General features: G+C 43.0%; 1 protein-coding gene across 5 annotated transcripts in view; it reads left to right on the top strand.

Annotated features, from left to right (window-relative positions):
* The first annotated feature begins 1,450 nt into the window (after nt 1-1,450).
* ptpra (protein tyrosine phosphatase receptor type A) overlaps nt 1,451-16,491 on the top strand; it is a 58,565-nt gene continuing 43,524 nt past the window's right edge. For all 5 annotated transcript variants that reach the window (XM_079510493.1, XM_079510494.1, XM_079510496.1 and 2 more), the window contains exon 1: nt 1,451-2,045. The gene's annotated coding sequence lies outside the window, so the exon portion shown is untranslated. The remainder of the gene's footprint in view (nt 2,046-16,491) is intronic.

The raw sequence follows: 16,491 nt of genomic DNA on the forward strand, positions 1-16,491 counted from the left end.
ATGATCGTGTGGACAACATTTCATTGTTTGATGTGTCAGAAGTGGGATATTAAGTAATGTCGTTTATTCTAATTCTATAATTGATGTCATGTCTGTCTGTACTGATACATAATGTTAATTACTGCTAACAAAATGGACCTAGACACATGGGTCATGGGATAGAAAGGCTACAGTATATACAGTACATTCACAGCAATCCTAAATTCTAATCCTCAAATTAAATATTGATACTCAGATTTTTCAGCCCAGTTTATGTTTTAAAACATAAAAAGATCTTTGCACGTGTGGTGTGTTGCTTGCCAAACAACAGATCTACACAACCACGACACGTTGTCAGCTTAATGTAGATTTGTTCTTTTTGGCAAAGCGCCTGCGGTCTGTAGGCCAGTGCTTCTCATTGAAGGGGTTCCTCAGCAAAATGATTTGATATTGAAGGAACCAACTGGAACCTTACGTGTGTGTGTGTGTGTGTGTGTATACACATTACACAAATGAGTTTGTTTAATTTATTCACTCAGATTAAGATTAAGACTAAGGATTTTACAGTGAAGATTGGGGTCAACATTTTTGTTTATTTTTGATTGATTTGATTGAATACTTTATTAACAGTTTGCATGGACAAGCACAGGGAAGTAGAGTACAATACAAGGTCTGCTAAAAAGATGAATCCAAGAAAGCCTATTGGCTTGTTTCCATTGGGGTCCTTTTGTAGGCTACTCAATTCAATCAAACTAACTGGGTGTCAGAGCGGCAGGGGCGGTATTGCAGTCGCTGTTGTGTCGCTGTTGTGACAAAAGCCAGAAGGCAAAGCTCTCTGTCTACCGAGCAATATTCGTTCCTACTCTCACCTATGGTTGTGAAGTGTGGGTCATGACCGAAAGAATAAGGTCGCGAATACAAGCGCCTGAAATGAGTTTTCTCAGATGGGTGGCTGGCATCTCCCTTATTAGAGATAGGGTGAGAAGTTCAGTCACGCGAAGGCTTCTTCGCCTGGAAAGGAGCCAGCTTAGGTGGTTCGGGCATCTGGTTAGGATGCCTCTCGAGCGTTTCCCTAGTTTTCCCTCTGACGTCCCACTGGGAGGAGACCCCGGGCAGACCAAGCAGTTGGAGGGATTGCATCGACTCACTGGCCTTGGAACGCCTAGAGATCCCCCAGGAGGTTACTAATGTTGCTCTGGAGAGGGAAGTCTGGAGCTCTCTGGTGGAGCTGTTGCCCCCGCGACCCGACTACGGATAAGCGGTTGAAGGTGGATGGATGGATGTATAACTGGGTGTCCTACCTTGGCCTAATGCATTATGCAGCAGCATATCAATATCATATTAGGGTTTTTTAAATGAAAAAGTTTGAGAACAAGAACCACTGCTCTAGGGCTGAAACTTCACGTCACGACCAGTAGATGTCGTTGCTGCCTGCAGCAGGCCAGAAAGGGGAGCGGAGGGGCATGGCCTGCCTGGGAATGTGCTGCTTTTCTGCTTCCCATTCTTCCCAATGCAGACACACACACACACAGTACATACACACACACATCACACAACATGGCGGACTAGAACTGTCGGCCGACGCGCCCGGATATACAGCGGTAGTAGGTTAGGATCAAACCCCGTGGTGTGGGATTTAACGTCCCCTCGTGAAATCTGCTGGGAGACGGAAGGAACCGAAACAGCTCGTTGTTGGGGATAAAAGACCCTTGGGGAACATCTGCGGGATTTTTTTTGTTGTTGCTGCGGCGGGGACCTTGTTTTGGGGGCCCTATAACGGAAGAACTGTTGCCTCCTCCCGTCTCCTGGTTCTGTTTCTCCCCAGCAAGCAGATCATTCCTATCAGCCAGGTTTGCTAGTCTCTCAGTTTTAGCTCCCTGTGCTGGGGCGTGGAGGAGAAGAGATCCGACCAGCCAGGGGCCGACCCACCCCGGCCACACTTCAGCCCAGTTGTTGAGGAGGGGGTAAAAGAAAAAGGAACAATCACACCCAAGTTTTTTTGCTCTAAAACTGTGGGGATTTCTTTCCTTCCTGGGGGCGACACACACACACAACACGGAGTTGCGGTGAGTTTTGTTTTTGTTGCGCAAGCTATAAAGCACAGCACAGCAGCCCCCCGATCATCACTTGTTTCAATGTTTATTTTCTTCATGTTGTAACAGTGTGTGTAACTATGTGCTTATGTATGTAACACTGCGGTGATCAATGCAAAGAGATCCGACGAGGGTTCGATCCCCCCATGATGTAGGTCGCGTTCACGCGTTGTGAATCTTCATGTAATCGTGTGTAGTGTGTGTGACTGTCTGACTGTGATGTTTGTAACTACATGAACATTTCAGAAGAAGTACGTACCTTGGAGGCAGGGAGGGAACATTTTTGGGGGCTGGGTGGGGAGAAGTGGGGCAGACGGGACATGATTTATTATTATTATTATTATTATTATTAGTACTATTATGACTACTACTACACAAGTCCGTCTCAGTCAGCACGAGCAGAGATTGAAGCGAGGCAGCACGTTTTGTCCCAACTACACAAACGTATTGCTGCCAATAACGCATTGAACACAAAGGGAGGTCCCCGGGGCCGGACGGCGTGAGCCGTCTGCTTGTTGCTAGAAAGTCAACTTTATTGATCATCGCTTTGTCATTACATGTTTAGAGGGAGGGGAGGGGGTGTGAAACTCAGAGACTATTGTGTAGTGTACACTGTACAACCACATTTGGTTACATTTAGTACACACCGTGAGTTAGAAATTCAAAGTGTAATAATAGCCCACCACTAATCTAGGAGGTATAATGCATAATCTATTTTTTTTCTTCCCTTCCTTCTGTGCCCCTGCCATTTCTGAATGGAAAATGTAACCAGACAATTTCATGCAAGGACCCCCAAATTGACACTAATTGGCCTGCGGACCCCCCATTTGAAAAGATATGCCAGGGGCCCCCATAAGAGAAGATTCTCAACCTGTTTAATTTCAAGGACCCCCAGTTTGACATGCATGCATATATATTGGTCTACGGGCCACCATTTAATGGTATTTCTATCTCTGGGCGGCTGTGGCTCAGGAGGTAGAGCAGGTCGTCCAATGATCCATGGGTCGGCGGTTCGAATCCCGGCTCCTCCTGTCTACATGTCGAAGTGTCCTTGGGCAAGACACTGAACCCAAAATTGCTCCCGATGTGCTGGTTGGTACCTTGCATGGCTTCCGCTGCCATCGGTGTATGAATGTGTGTGTGAATGGGTGAATGTAATGCACAATCTATGTAAAGCGCCTTGGATAAAGGCGCTATATAAATGCACCATTTACCATTTATTATTGTAAAATCAGTGTTAATTGAACTCTCAGAGTTACAGACCCATAAGGGTCCATTTGGTTCCAAACTATAATTTATCTGGGGACACCCTGGAACTCCCTCAAGTACCTCTGAGGGTCCCCGGACCCCACTTTGGGAACCACTGGACTGAACTGGACTAGACTATCTATCAGCACATCTTATGGGGGCCGAGGGAGGCCTTTTGGTGTTTAGGGTTTGCTTTCAGGCAGACTTGAGACCTCAAGTTGTTTATTAATATATATATATAGCCTATATATTTGAATAATAATAAAGAAGCAAGTTGTTTCTGGCTTCCTTGCCATACCAGATGACGACGAAATTGATAATATCCTTATCCTCCTCCTGCCATTCACAAATTGGTCCACACACACCACCACAAGGATTTTGTTGAACAATAATTAAGCGCCGCTTGCACTTCTGAGTAATGTTGTGGTGATGATAAGAGCTCTGAGCTTGACAGTGTGAGTGTGTGGCAGATCATCATCCACAGACAGTGAAGCAGCTTAACCCATTTTGGGCGCCGGGAACCCCTTTTGGTGTTAGCATTATGTTATGCTTTAGCTATTGAAAAATATCAGATCTACAAGCTCATAGCGCGTCACCGAGTGGCGCGCTACGAGCTTGTAGGTCTGCTATTTTTGAAAAATCGAAGAACGACTGACATAGAAAGATAGCTTTTTCAGAAAACTGTCAGGATGTAGAAGACATTTTTAGAATCTGATCTCAGGTCAAAATGGGATAACAGAACAGAACCTTGTGGGCCTTTGGTTTTTGTTTTTTCCCGTAGATTGATGCCCTGGCCTACTTCATCGGACAAGAGTGGCGCATAAAAGTATAGTGGAAAATAGCAGTTGTGAGCTTTTAGATCAGTGGTTGTCAAAGTGGGTGCCGTCCGTGGCACCAGTCCAGGAAGGGCGCCGCCCCCGAATACTTTGATAATATAATATTTTAATGGAATTTATCCATATCACTTCAGTTTTTTTTTATTGTTTTTTGTTTTTTTCACAGAAGCATTAAATACTGGAGTTGAAAAACAAAAAATGGAGGCATTAACAGCTTCTCTTAATAAACCCCACAAGTATAATGTAGAATAAACATCACTTCGGTTTTAACCACTTAAACCCTCTGTACTTAAAGACTGACAACCAAACGTCCTCACCAAAAATAGCAGATCTACAAGCTCACAACGTGTCACGTTGTGAGCTTGTAGCTCTGCTATTCTTGGTGAGTGTGGCGTTCAAGTATGACGTTATTTTCAATCGGTCGCGATGGAAACCACTATTCTCTCAAGTTTCCCATGTGACACATACTGTATCTTAAGGGCGAAAGATTTACATATTATTTACGTACCATAATCTGACATTAATGTAAGGTTCTATAACCCATTCTGGGCGGGAACCCCTTTTGGTGTTAGCATTATGTTATGCTTTAGCTATTGAAAAATAGCAGATCTACAAGCTCGTAGCGCGCCACTCGGACACTTTTTCAGAAAACTGTCAGGATGTAGAAGACATTTTTAGAATAGATCTCAGGTCAAAATGGGATAAAGCAACAATGTAATTCAGGTGCCTTCCTTGGATGAAAATGTTACTTACAGAGGTGACCTGAAAGAAAAAAGGTTGATCAAGCTATTTTCACTCTTTAAAAAAAAATATATATTTTTTTTTAAATGATAAAGAAGAATACTTTATTGGCAGTTTGACAGAAAATCACAACAATGTCAGGAAAAGGAACGGTATTGGTCATACATGGTTTCTTTCCACCCGAAGGCACCGACACGTCATGTCATATTATGTCTGTGTGGAGCTGCTCATTGCAGCATGTGTTGTACTGTTTCCCTGAGCTGCTGGCTGCTGCTGTGCATATGCCTCCAACAACATGCCACTCCACTCCACACAGGGCTGGGCATTATATCAATATTATATTGTTGCTGCTGCCTGTCAGGCAGAAAACCCAGTCGTATGTCCGTATTTGAACATTTTGTGTATTTTTTTCTCTCTCTGTAAATGAATGCCCTACTTGATCATACTACAGTGGCACACAAAAATAACCCCAAATTGGCGTGGTTGGGGTTAATGCGAAACAACGCATTTTGAGCTTGTAGATCTAATACCTTTTGATATTTTTGAATTTGAAAAGTAGCCTAACAGTTTTTGACATGTGAGGTTTCCACCTGACAGGGACGATATCAATAATCAGCATATGAGACTAGTGTATCGCCTTGGATTTTTTTTTTTAAATCTCTTGTATTTTATATGTGTATTTTTATGTGACACCAAAAGAGTATTGTTATTGTCACAATATAGACATACGGTACAGACGTTTTGGTCAACAATAATCGTAATATTTGCTTTTGTCTTTTTATCGCCCTGCCCTACATGCCATTCCAGAATACACTTTCCTCTTCACTGAGCTCATGTCAGGACCAGCCAAGTGCAAAGCTGAAGCAGCCTTCTGCCACTCTAGTATTATGTTCCAAACCTGTGGAGATGTGGACCAACCTCTGGCTGCATGCCAGCTGGCCCAGTACACTACCTTGACCCCCAGTTGTCAAGCCCGGGCATGCAACTGCCTCTCCTTAAAAGCTGTCAAACCATGTCTTTCTTGCCGTGACGGGTCGGCCCACTCTGGGAATCATTTCTGAGCAACCTTACCGCACCTTTTAACGGCAGTGCTGGATTGCATGAAAAATATGGGCTTATTTACATTCTCACATCAGAGCGAAAGACGGAGCCCTATAGCTCTGTTCACTTGGACTGTATTGTCATCTTCCCAAGCATGTCTTTTAAGAACAAGAGGCTATTTCTGTCTTGGGATAGTAGAACGGATTTAGCAGTGTAGAGAAGGAGAGTGATTTTTCGCAGCACACTTTGATGATTGGCCTCGTTTCTTGACTCAACAACGACGTGTCTGATGCGTTGTTAGGTGAATGTTTGTAACTATGTTTAGACATTTCAGCATGCTGCTATCGCAACAAAAAGAGCAATAATATGAGCTGGCACTCTGGGTGTGACAGGATATTTGTGTTTCCAGACTTTCCACCTGTAGGCCTAAATATTTTACAGTGGAAGAGCGACTGTAATTCCATGGCTGTTGAGATGAACACAGCGATATTTAGGGGATTATGTACAATTATGTAGTTTGAGCGACCAGGGATCCGGCATTTGGATACTCGGAGAGTGTAAGAATGGAACCAAATGGTTGCATTCGTACACTCTCTGGGTTTGATTAACACTGATTTATACTGTGTAGGCTACAGTAAGTTTCAGACAAGTGCAATGTCACAAACTGCACAAATGAAATGTCTTGCATAAGTAGGCAACCCTCATAGACAGCTGTGGGATGTGAAGGACACATTTCGGAGTGACACGTGACATGTTAAAACTGGAACGCGATGACACTCGCTAATTCCAACAGTTCTGCCGTAGAACTGGTGTGAACTGAACAGGGCTCTTTTACTCATTTGCATCGTATTGGTAAAAATCACACCCGTGTGAACTGAGTGGTGTAGGGTTTTATATAGCATGATCAGCTGTGGTCTGACGTAATAAGGTATTATATAGCCTGATCAGCTCTGATCTGACGTAATTAAATCCCACCCGGGTGAACTGGATGACCGTAGCAACCGTGGTCATTTTCTCTGCACAAAAAAAGCCAGTTGTGAAATCACATCCGGGTGTGATTTCATTTTCATTTTGTGATTTCATTTTGAACATAGCAACCATGCTCACTTTTTTCTGCACACAAAAGCCAGTTGTAGGAGTGGTTTACACCACTCAAAAATGGCAACAAAAACAGGTGAATTATTTGATCATTTACATTTCTTTTCTCTCCAGTCGATAGAGATGATTTGTCAACTGCTCGGTCCATAGTGACTGTTAGGGTGTGTTCTGTTTTTGAGGGGAAATGAAGGGAAGGAAAATCTACGTCATATTGTCCCTCATTACGCCATATTGTCTCTTTATTGTTAATGGCATTTAATGTTTGTGTTGGCACCGTTTGTTTTACATCACCTAATCAACATGAGTTAGACTTTTATATTAGCGCCCCTCACTTCACACAGGTGTGATTTTTATTAGAGTTTACTCAGTTTCAGAATGAGCTGTCGTCTGCTTTCATTGTGTTTTCTATCATTGAGCTTGTTGTGTTGTATTTGAGCCGCATTAAACATGCGCATTTATTATTATTATTGCCTAAAGTGATGCTGTCTCTCCAGCCCAGTGTGGTTTTTTTATTCTTATTTAAATCATGTTATATCAAGGCCTACTTTGGCTGTTACGAATGATGACAAACAAAACGCATCACATTTCAGGACCCTGACATTACTCATCAGGAAGCAAGCCAAGAAGTGTAATTTTAAGGAGGCATTTATGACGTGACCACCTTGAAATCGCCTCCACCAAGAAACAGATTTCATGGCAGCAGAATATCCCATACCTCATAGTAGACTAGACTAGACACGTGCACTCATTTGGTTCCTGAAGCAAAAGAAAGCCAGTTAAAAAAAACACTTTTATAAATATTTAAACTAAGTAGCCCGTGGCCTCTCCGGTCCTCGCTCTGACATGGCCCACTTGGCTGCCTTGTCATAAAGTGGCATGGTGACAACAAATGTCTCGAGGCCTCTTGTAGCATTTGCCTGCCCCACCTAAAAGAGGACGAGGAAGAGGCTAGTCTCTGGAGGAGGAAGTGCTGTCATCGCGGTGCAGTTCGGTTCAGTCACAATCGCTTGTCTGTTCATCTTGGATGGCCCTCTTATCTCTCAGAGGAAGCAGAGGGGATGGATGGGGGCAGTGGGATTGGCCACCTCCGATACCTCTGTCTGCATCCCATACCGCCGCGGGGCCGACGTCACTCAAAAGAAAAATAACAATGTGGCAGCACACTGTAAAATCCTCACTATTAATGTAGCCGTACCAACGAAACCAAATGGACCCTTACGGATCCATTTGGTTCTGTTTTTTACGCTCTCTGGGTTCAATAAACACTGATGATTTTATACGTGCTGGGAATTGGGCTGGGCCAGCAGGGCCACCCGTCTGTATTACGAAGTTCAGTATGTTTCTTGTCCCCTAAGGGGAATTTGTTGCGCAGCCAGCCAGACAAACACACAAGGGGTAGGCCTGTAGATGTATTCATTTCACATATTGTGTACAATACCTAAATACAAAACAACACAAAATCTAAACATTTCCAGTCAATAAAGATTGAGTTTTGTGTGAGAGTACAACATAATAACTAAATAATTGCCTGGGAGAAAAGAAAAAAACGGTTCTTGTCCCTGTCCTGGACCTAGAATTCTGTGATGGAGATTCATGCCTATTCAGTTGTGGCATGTTGGTTTAATGGGGATGAGTCCTCAAACATAAGAGCAAAAGGGCTTCTGTGTGAATTTGGCGCACAGGCAGCAGGCTTTACTAAGCAGCAAGGTTTCACTCCGAGACATCCATTGACAAAAAAAAACAATTGGTTGAATCAGGGTTGGTGGCCTTTTGGCCCGCCATGTGTGTCCTCATGCCACGCTCCGGGGTCACTGTGGCTTCTGTGGGGAGGCCATGGCCAGCGCCTCCACATCCTCTCCGCGTCTAATGTGGGAAGAGCGGAGCGGCCCTTGGCATACCCCGTGAGAAACACCACAACAAAGCAGTCAAAGAGGCAGAGAGAGGCTCACTGACTGACTCACAACTTCCCATTCTCGCTCCTCAAAGCCGGACAGAACCCACGGCATCAATATGAGTCTTAATAACAGACGCGGCGGCGGTCGGTAAGGTCACCCTCGCCTGCTGCACTAGCCACAGTGCAAAATCCTCTTGCTCAGCCCCGTCTTTTTCATCAACTTACCAGCCTGTGAGCGAGGCCAGCAGGAACACAAACCGCACCAGCGGAGAAGCAGGAGCCCTCAGAAAGGGAAGTCCAGAGGATTGTGGCTGTTGTATGTGGCATTGGGGACGTATAATCTGTGGTCTGTTACAGAGCAAGAGCCCTGGCAGCCCTACGTTAGGCCCTACTTCAGCCTCCCATGAAGAGAGGCATTCACACAGTATTCCTGTCTGCCCGGCCCGGACCCCCACCCAAGACACAGAAACTGTATTAATATGCCATGAATGGAAACAGACAGACAACCATTATCTGGCCCTGCAATGACTTGGCGGGGCAGTGAGCCCCGGAGAAAGCCGGGGGAAGTTTTTCACTGAAATCTCCCCACCCATCACAGCTGACATCATCATCTCAGGAAGGCTTGTATCTATGTTGCCGGTGTAAATTGCAAGGTAGTGACTACCGGTAGTCTGAAAACGAATTTGCTTTGATTTTTATTTTTTTAACATAGCAGATCTACAAGCTCACAACGTGTCTCACCGCAACACACAGTTTGCTTTGCAGAAGTATAAAATGAGGCCTATGTGATCAGAATTCAGAATTGAAGATGACCTCCAGTCCAGATAAATGTTCAAGCAGCTAAAGTCCTGTGCACTGGCTAAAAGCTATTTCAGTGCCTACTGCCTTTGTTGTCCCAAGGAGGGAAATTCCTTGTGACAATTGTAGCCTAAAACTATTGTTTTTCATTGTAGTCTACAAGTATTTACCCCATAGCCAAAGGCTACTACGGTTCGGTTATAGCAAATTGAAATGCGGAGCTGGCTTCAGTGTGACAAATGTGTCCTCTCCTCTAACGTTACTAACTACTCTTTGATTCATTATGCTGGAGGTGGATTCAGTGTGTCCTGACTCCTTGACTATTACTTATCTTAATTAATATCTAGGGGAACAAATATGTTTATGAATAAAGAATGAAATAATGAATGTATTATAATAATAATCACAGGAGCTTAAATGCACAATCCGAGAGACATCTGTCCATGGATGTTATTGCTGGTTTTATGTCCAGCCAGCTAGGCAGCCACGACGTCAATTGAATTCACTTATAGTTGTCTAAGTTCTATTTATACTTGGTACTAGAACAGAAAGCCAGCAACACTACCACCAGGTAGGGCTGTGCGATGTATCAATAATTATGATTCATTGTCTATCATTGTAATCATATCAAGTGATTTCGTTTGTAATCTTGTGAATTGTGATACACAATTTTGCTTGTAAATGAAGTGAACACATACCATTTCTGAGGCAGATGTCTGAAATACCATAGACATATAAAGGTAGACCCCTCTTCCGGCTCTGGGGCGTGTGTTCTCGAGTGGGGGCAACATTTTCCCGAGATTCCTTGCGAAGCATAGCAGAAGCACGAGCGGAAGCTTGTCAAACTTCCGCAAGCGTAACGTAAGTCCCGGAAAGGACGCGCTGTGATTGGCCAGTAGTCACTTGATTGGCAGCGAGAGAAATGGAGGTGTATGAGTGACGTCACTTGGGCAGCGACGCAGCATGCCTTCCCTCTTGCACACACATGGCTCCAAGGAACTGCAGCGGCCAATGAGGCATCTATCTATGTGAAATACTACATGAACACTTACAGTTTGACTTCCTCTAAGACATGATTTCCCATACAAATATAATTGTATTGGTATCGGAAGAAGGTCACATGGTGAATGAATTCCTATCATAGACAGGCCTCGTTTGGCATGACTATGTGACCGGAGTGTACTTCCTTTATAATCCTAAGTGTTTATTTGACCATTTGAGAAATGAGTAAGGAAACAACCTACGTAAGCGTGCAACAGTTACTCAAACTAATTGATTCAATAGATTGTAAAAAAAATTACAAAAATGTATCATTAAATGAAAAAGATTGATTCATAATCTGTGATCATATTTTTGTAGTGACGTCCAATTCTAACAGGTTGCTATAAGCTAATATAAATGGAAACAAACATCCTCTGTATGGGAACGCAATTTGAGTTTTTGGGAAAGTCTGGGAAATGTATGTCAGGTGAACTGTCAAGACTTTCACACTAAAGTCAACTCCCCAGTCTGTTGTCCCTGGTGTTATTTAACCCATTTTGGATGGGAACGCATCTAGCTTTTAACCACTTTAACCATTATTTTAAACTTTAGCTGTTGGAAAAATGGCAGATCTACAACCATTGAGAACCACTGATATAGAAACAGGTTTTTCAGGGTCATGATTTAGAAGACATTTTGTAGAATCTGGTCTCAGTCCTAAATGGGTTTTAAAAAAAAGAAATCACAGCTGTCACTGTAGTGTTTTTGTCCTGGACTGGTCTTAGCTTTTGGTTGGAGTTTAACCTATTTTTGGCGGGAACCCCTTTTGGTGTTTTAAACATTGTTATGATTTTGCTATTGAAAAATAGCAGATCTACAAGCTCATAGCGCACCACCGAGTGGCGCGCTACGAGCTTGTAGGTCTGCTATTTTTGAAAAATCGTGAAAATATTTATTTCAGAAAACTGGAGGATTTAGAAGAATCTTTTTAAATTATGAGGTCAGGCCAAAATGGGTTAATGTGTGTCTTTCATTGGAGGAAGCTGCATAGTAGGACTGGGCAATACATTGATACGATATCTATATCGTAATTGGATATCGGCTGAGATTTTGAACATGATATGACCTTAGTGTTGTCTTTTCCTGCTTTTAATTAATCACGTAAGCCTTATTTAATACTGTCAAAAATAGCCGATCTATAGGTTTGCTAATTTAACAATACGTTATTATGGTCAGTGTGTGGTCACACAATATCGATAGCTATCTGAAATGTGATTGTGTCCATATCGGAGATTCAGCCAGCCCTACTACTAACATGGCAGTCGTTTTGAAACCTTGATAAACATCTATCGGAGCAGAACAGCGAAATGAAAAGTTGGTAGCTCCACACATGAGACCACACATCCTTCCTGTATGTGTTCCTTACAGGCTGCCATTTTTAGCCCCCAGTCATGTCAAGCCAAGGAGCTATTGAAATCTGATGCAGTCAACACAGAGAAATGAAACCAATGCTTTCCCAAGGAAGTATTATTCTGCCTTTGGTAGAAATGAGTTTTCGGCCTGGGCCGTGGCTCAGCGGTCCAGGCACCTTGGCTGGTAATCCGGTCTGGCAGTGTGCCGCGGGTTCGACTCCCGATCCCGACGGCCTTTACTGCATGTCACCCCCCATCTCTCTCCCCATTTCCTGTCAGCCTACTGTCTGTCCCTCCATAAAAAAAGGCGAAAGCCATAAAAAAAAGATTACAAAAAAAAGACATTTGAGTTTTCACCATCAGAATTGTTTAACACTAGGCCGCCCTATATATATAATTTATGAACTTTGTTCTGTTTTTTTTGTTTTGTTTTTTTTGTCTTTATTATTTGATTGTTACAGTGGAGAAGATAATTAGCATAGAGAGAGAGTTGGGGAGTGACATGAAGCAAATGGTCCAGCCAGCCAGGAATCGAATCGGGGACTTGCTGTTATGTATGGCCCATATTTTCTGTTGTTGTAATGTTGTATTGGTCCCGGACCACTGGCCTAGCAGGTAGGGATGTGTAAATGTGTCCAAAATGAAAATCGATTTGTATAATTCAATATTAACGATTAATCGATTAATCGTTGGGGGGGGGGGGGGGGGGCTATAGCCCTGTCCTGTTTGGATGACAATATTGCCTTTCCAACAGATTTTCCGATTATCGATTATTAATTTTCATAATCGATTTCGGGTCCTATTAACGATAATCGATGAATCGGACCCATCCCTACTAGCAGGGCACCTAGGCTCCAATGCAGCCTCATGACGTGCTGCGGGTTTCCGACTGCCTGTGCTGTGTGACATACGTGTCGCTCCCCATCTCTCTCTCCCCTTTCCTGTGACTCTACCTACTGAACTATCAATAAAGGCATAAAAAGCCCAAAAATAATTATTTAAAAAAATTGTATTTAATATGTAGTGCTCTACGATTAATCGAAAAATAGATCGCGATCTAGATTCAGACACCTATGTGAAGTTGAGCTAGAATCGTGCAGCACTAGTTGGCTGTCCAAATAATTTACTTTACTTACTAAACATGTGGTTATCTTATGTTTTTGCTACAAGAGAGAGACTTTAAGAAAGGTTTAAGTCAAGCACTTTGATGTTGTCCGTTTAAAGCCGCAGTAGTTGCCTCCAGGTGCCACAATCGTGCGAGAATCTCAATTCTTGTGGAGGAAAATCACATTTGAGCAACAATCGTGCAGCACTAGTATTATGTATAATCATGGAGCATTGTGATGTTCATCCTAATCTAGGGACGGAAATGTCAAACCGCAAGAGTGCAGTGCTCTGGAAGATTTACCCGTTGCAGCTCGAGTTATACTTAGTCATACGACCGTGTCACGACTCGCATGACGAAAATAGCCAAACAACATGGGCGGTGTGACGCGCTGTGAGCTTTTAGATCGCCTATCGAGATCGGCTATTTACAGCATGACACTGACCTGACCCCAGGCAGCCTAAGGTAGTGGCTGCAGATTAAAGTCATCCTTCCGAGATCCTCACATGGGGACACGACGCACACGCCCCGAGTCAGGAGAGCATGACGCTGCATTCTGAGCATATTGCGAAAGTGAAAGATGGGCTTATTCATCCTCTTGGTTTCCTCCCTGGGGGCGTGGTGGGGGTTAAAATGATGATGATCTGTGCTGTAGTATAAAATAGATTATGACACCGCTGTTTAGCAGGCCGGACCGGAGAGAACCATGAAGAAAGGTAGATTGGCGTAATACTTCTTTGTGACACGAGATCAAATCAATAACAGCAGCCACGTAATGGCCGAATATTGATGTTCCCTTATAAGCCCTTTGACAGATCCAAATGATGCATAGACATTATTATTAGCCTATTATTTTTATGTTATTATTATTATTATTATTACCCTTATTATTTAGTTGCTGAATATGTCATGTTGTTGTCTCTTTCCCGCCCCATCATCAATAGCAAATAGATGTTAAGTGGTTTTAGAGACAAATTGTCATTGTCGTGGGGCAGCCCATAACAATTAGTCCTGTGATTATTTTAGGTCCCATTTCCTCATGGTGACTCATGCAATCATGCATGCATGCATCATTTGGGTGTGAATTATGCCAAGCCAGCCCAGCAACAGCTTTTAAATAGTGTGCACTGATGGAGCGAGCGCCGAACTTAAAAGTGGCAAAAGTAGAAGCACTTGCCCCGTGTCCGTTGAATTAATAATGACCTCTATCGCCATGTGGCTATGTTTGTTGGCAAGACACACACACACACACACAACCCGGAGGGGAGGTCGGGTGCTTTTTAGGTGGTCTGAACACATTAAGTTGGTCTCTTGGGGACCTGTGCATTTTAGACCACAAGCCTATAGATAAAGCTCTCTGATTCACACAGCATCCGTAAACCGTTAGGAAGCACATTATAGACACATTCAGAGACGGGTCCCCTGGTCACAGCCAACGTATTTCCTGTAGGCGGAGAGTAGACAAGATATCTGCGGTGTACACCAGGGGTTCTCAACGTTTTTGGCCGGGGACCCCCGAAAATGCTTTGGCAACGTCTCGGGACCCCCGCCCCGCCCCCTCCCGACCCCCAATATAAATTGACTGCTACAATAACCTTAAACCATTTTGGGCGGGAACCCCTTTTGGTGTTTTAAGCATTGTTATAATTTAGCTATTTAAAAATAGCAGATCTACAAGCTCATAGCGCGCCACCGAGTGGCGCGCTACGAGCTTGTAGGTCTGCTATTTTTGAAAAAGTGAAAATAAAATTTAAAACTTTTTTTTTTTTTTTTTTTTTTTGGAAAATAATTTGGGGACCCCCTAAAATAATTTGGCGACCCCCCGAGGGGTCGCGACCCACGGGTTGAGAACCCCTGTTCTACTACAATGAATGGGAAAGTGACTGATGTTAGCCTGCTCAAACCTTACCGTTTTTACCTTGCTTTTTACTAACACTAACTTTACAAAGATGCCCAGTACATCGGGACTTACCTGTGTAGTTTATGGCTGCTCCATCAGCAGTGGCAAAATTCTAATTGGGAGAGGAACGGAATGTCATACGAGCGCCCGTCTGTATTTTGTTTCGCACTTAGTAGTGTAATTACGGCACCGCTCAGCGGTGGTTCAGGACCTTTCACTGCTTCGTCTCAGCCACCGCGGGCCGTAATTACACTACTAAATGCCCAACGAAATTCAAACTGACGCTCGTATTTGACATTCCGTTTCTCTCCAAAATTGAATTTTGCCACAGTATAAGTAAGTAAGTAAGTAAGACAAAAATAACACAAAAACTCCTGGGGACTTGTTTCCATTGTGTCCTATAGCGTTTCTACAACCTTCAAATGCGTCACATTGTGAGCTTTAAGATTGATTATCTCCACTATATATTTATTTATTTATTATTAAGTATAATAAAGTTAAACATAGTAACATATTGGTCATTTTGTCTGGTCTGTCATTGGTATTGTTGTCCAACCAGTTTAAAATGGTCAAATCTCCTTCAAATATTTTCCAATTTCATTGAATGATACATCATAATAAAAGCTTACATAATGCATTCTGTACTTTAATAATCTGTAAAAAACAGAAAAATTACTGTGGCCGAAATGAGTCCCCTTTTGCCAGCCCCAGTCTCATACCATACGGTGTGCTACCTTTTGTTTTTTTGCGAAGCCTAAAAGCCACATTGAAATAGTAACCTAATTTTTCTGTATGTGCCGATGCTCAATGTCAAAAACACAATTAAATGGTAAATCTCAAATTGTTTGTGTAATCGTCAAGTAAAATGTCATGATGCCGACGGCCCTACTCGATAATTGCTTTTTCTTTTATTTTTTCCCCCTCTTTTTTTAAAGTATAAAATTATTAAATGGGTCAGTAATTTCTTTGTATATTTAAGTTATTTGTCATATCCGCCCTGTGCAATTCATGATAATGAAGCCTAATACGCAAACGGAAATTAAAATTGTATCAATTATGTTCTAATGTTCAATGCCGAAAAACACAGTTAAATCTTTAATGGCAATTATTTGTATGACAATAAAATCGTCAACTTAAATTTGCAATGGTGACAGGCAGCCCTACTACTCATGTTCTATCAACACAGGGACAGTTTGTCACACACAGCCTCCCTCCCTGCCTGCCCCCTTCAACCACAACGATGCGTCATGTCGTTAGAAAAACCTCAGAGGTGGTGATGTGAAACTCTCTGCAAGGAAGCGGGCCAGTTTTCACTACCCTGGCCTGTACACTGCACACCGAAATATAATGGTTCTTAAATTATTC

Source organism: Electrona antarctica, assembly GCF_951216825.1.
Source record: "Electrona antarctica genome assembly, chromosome: 9".
In the NCBI taxonomy this organism is placed as follows: Eukaryota; Metazoa; Chordata; class Actinopteri; order Myctophiformes; family Myctophidae; genus Electrona; species Electrona antarctica.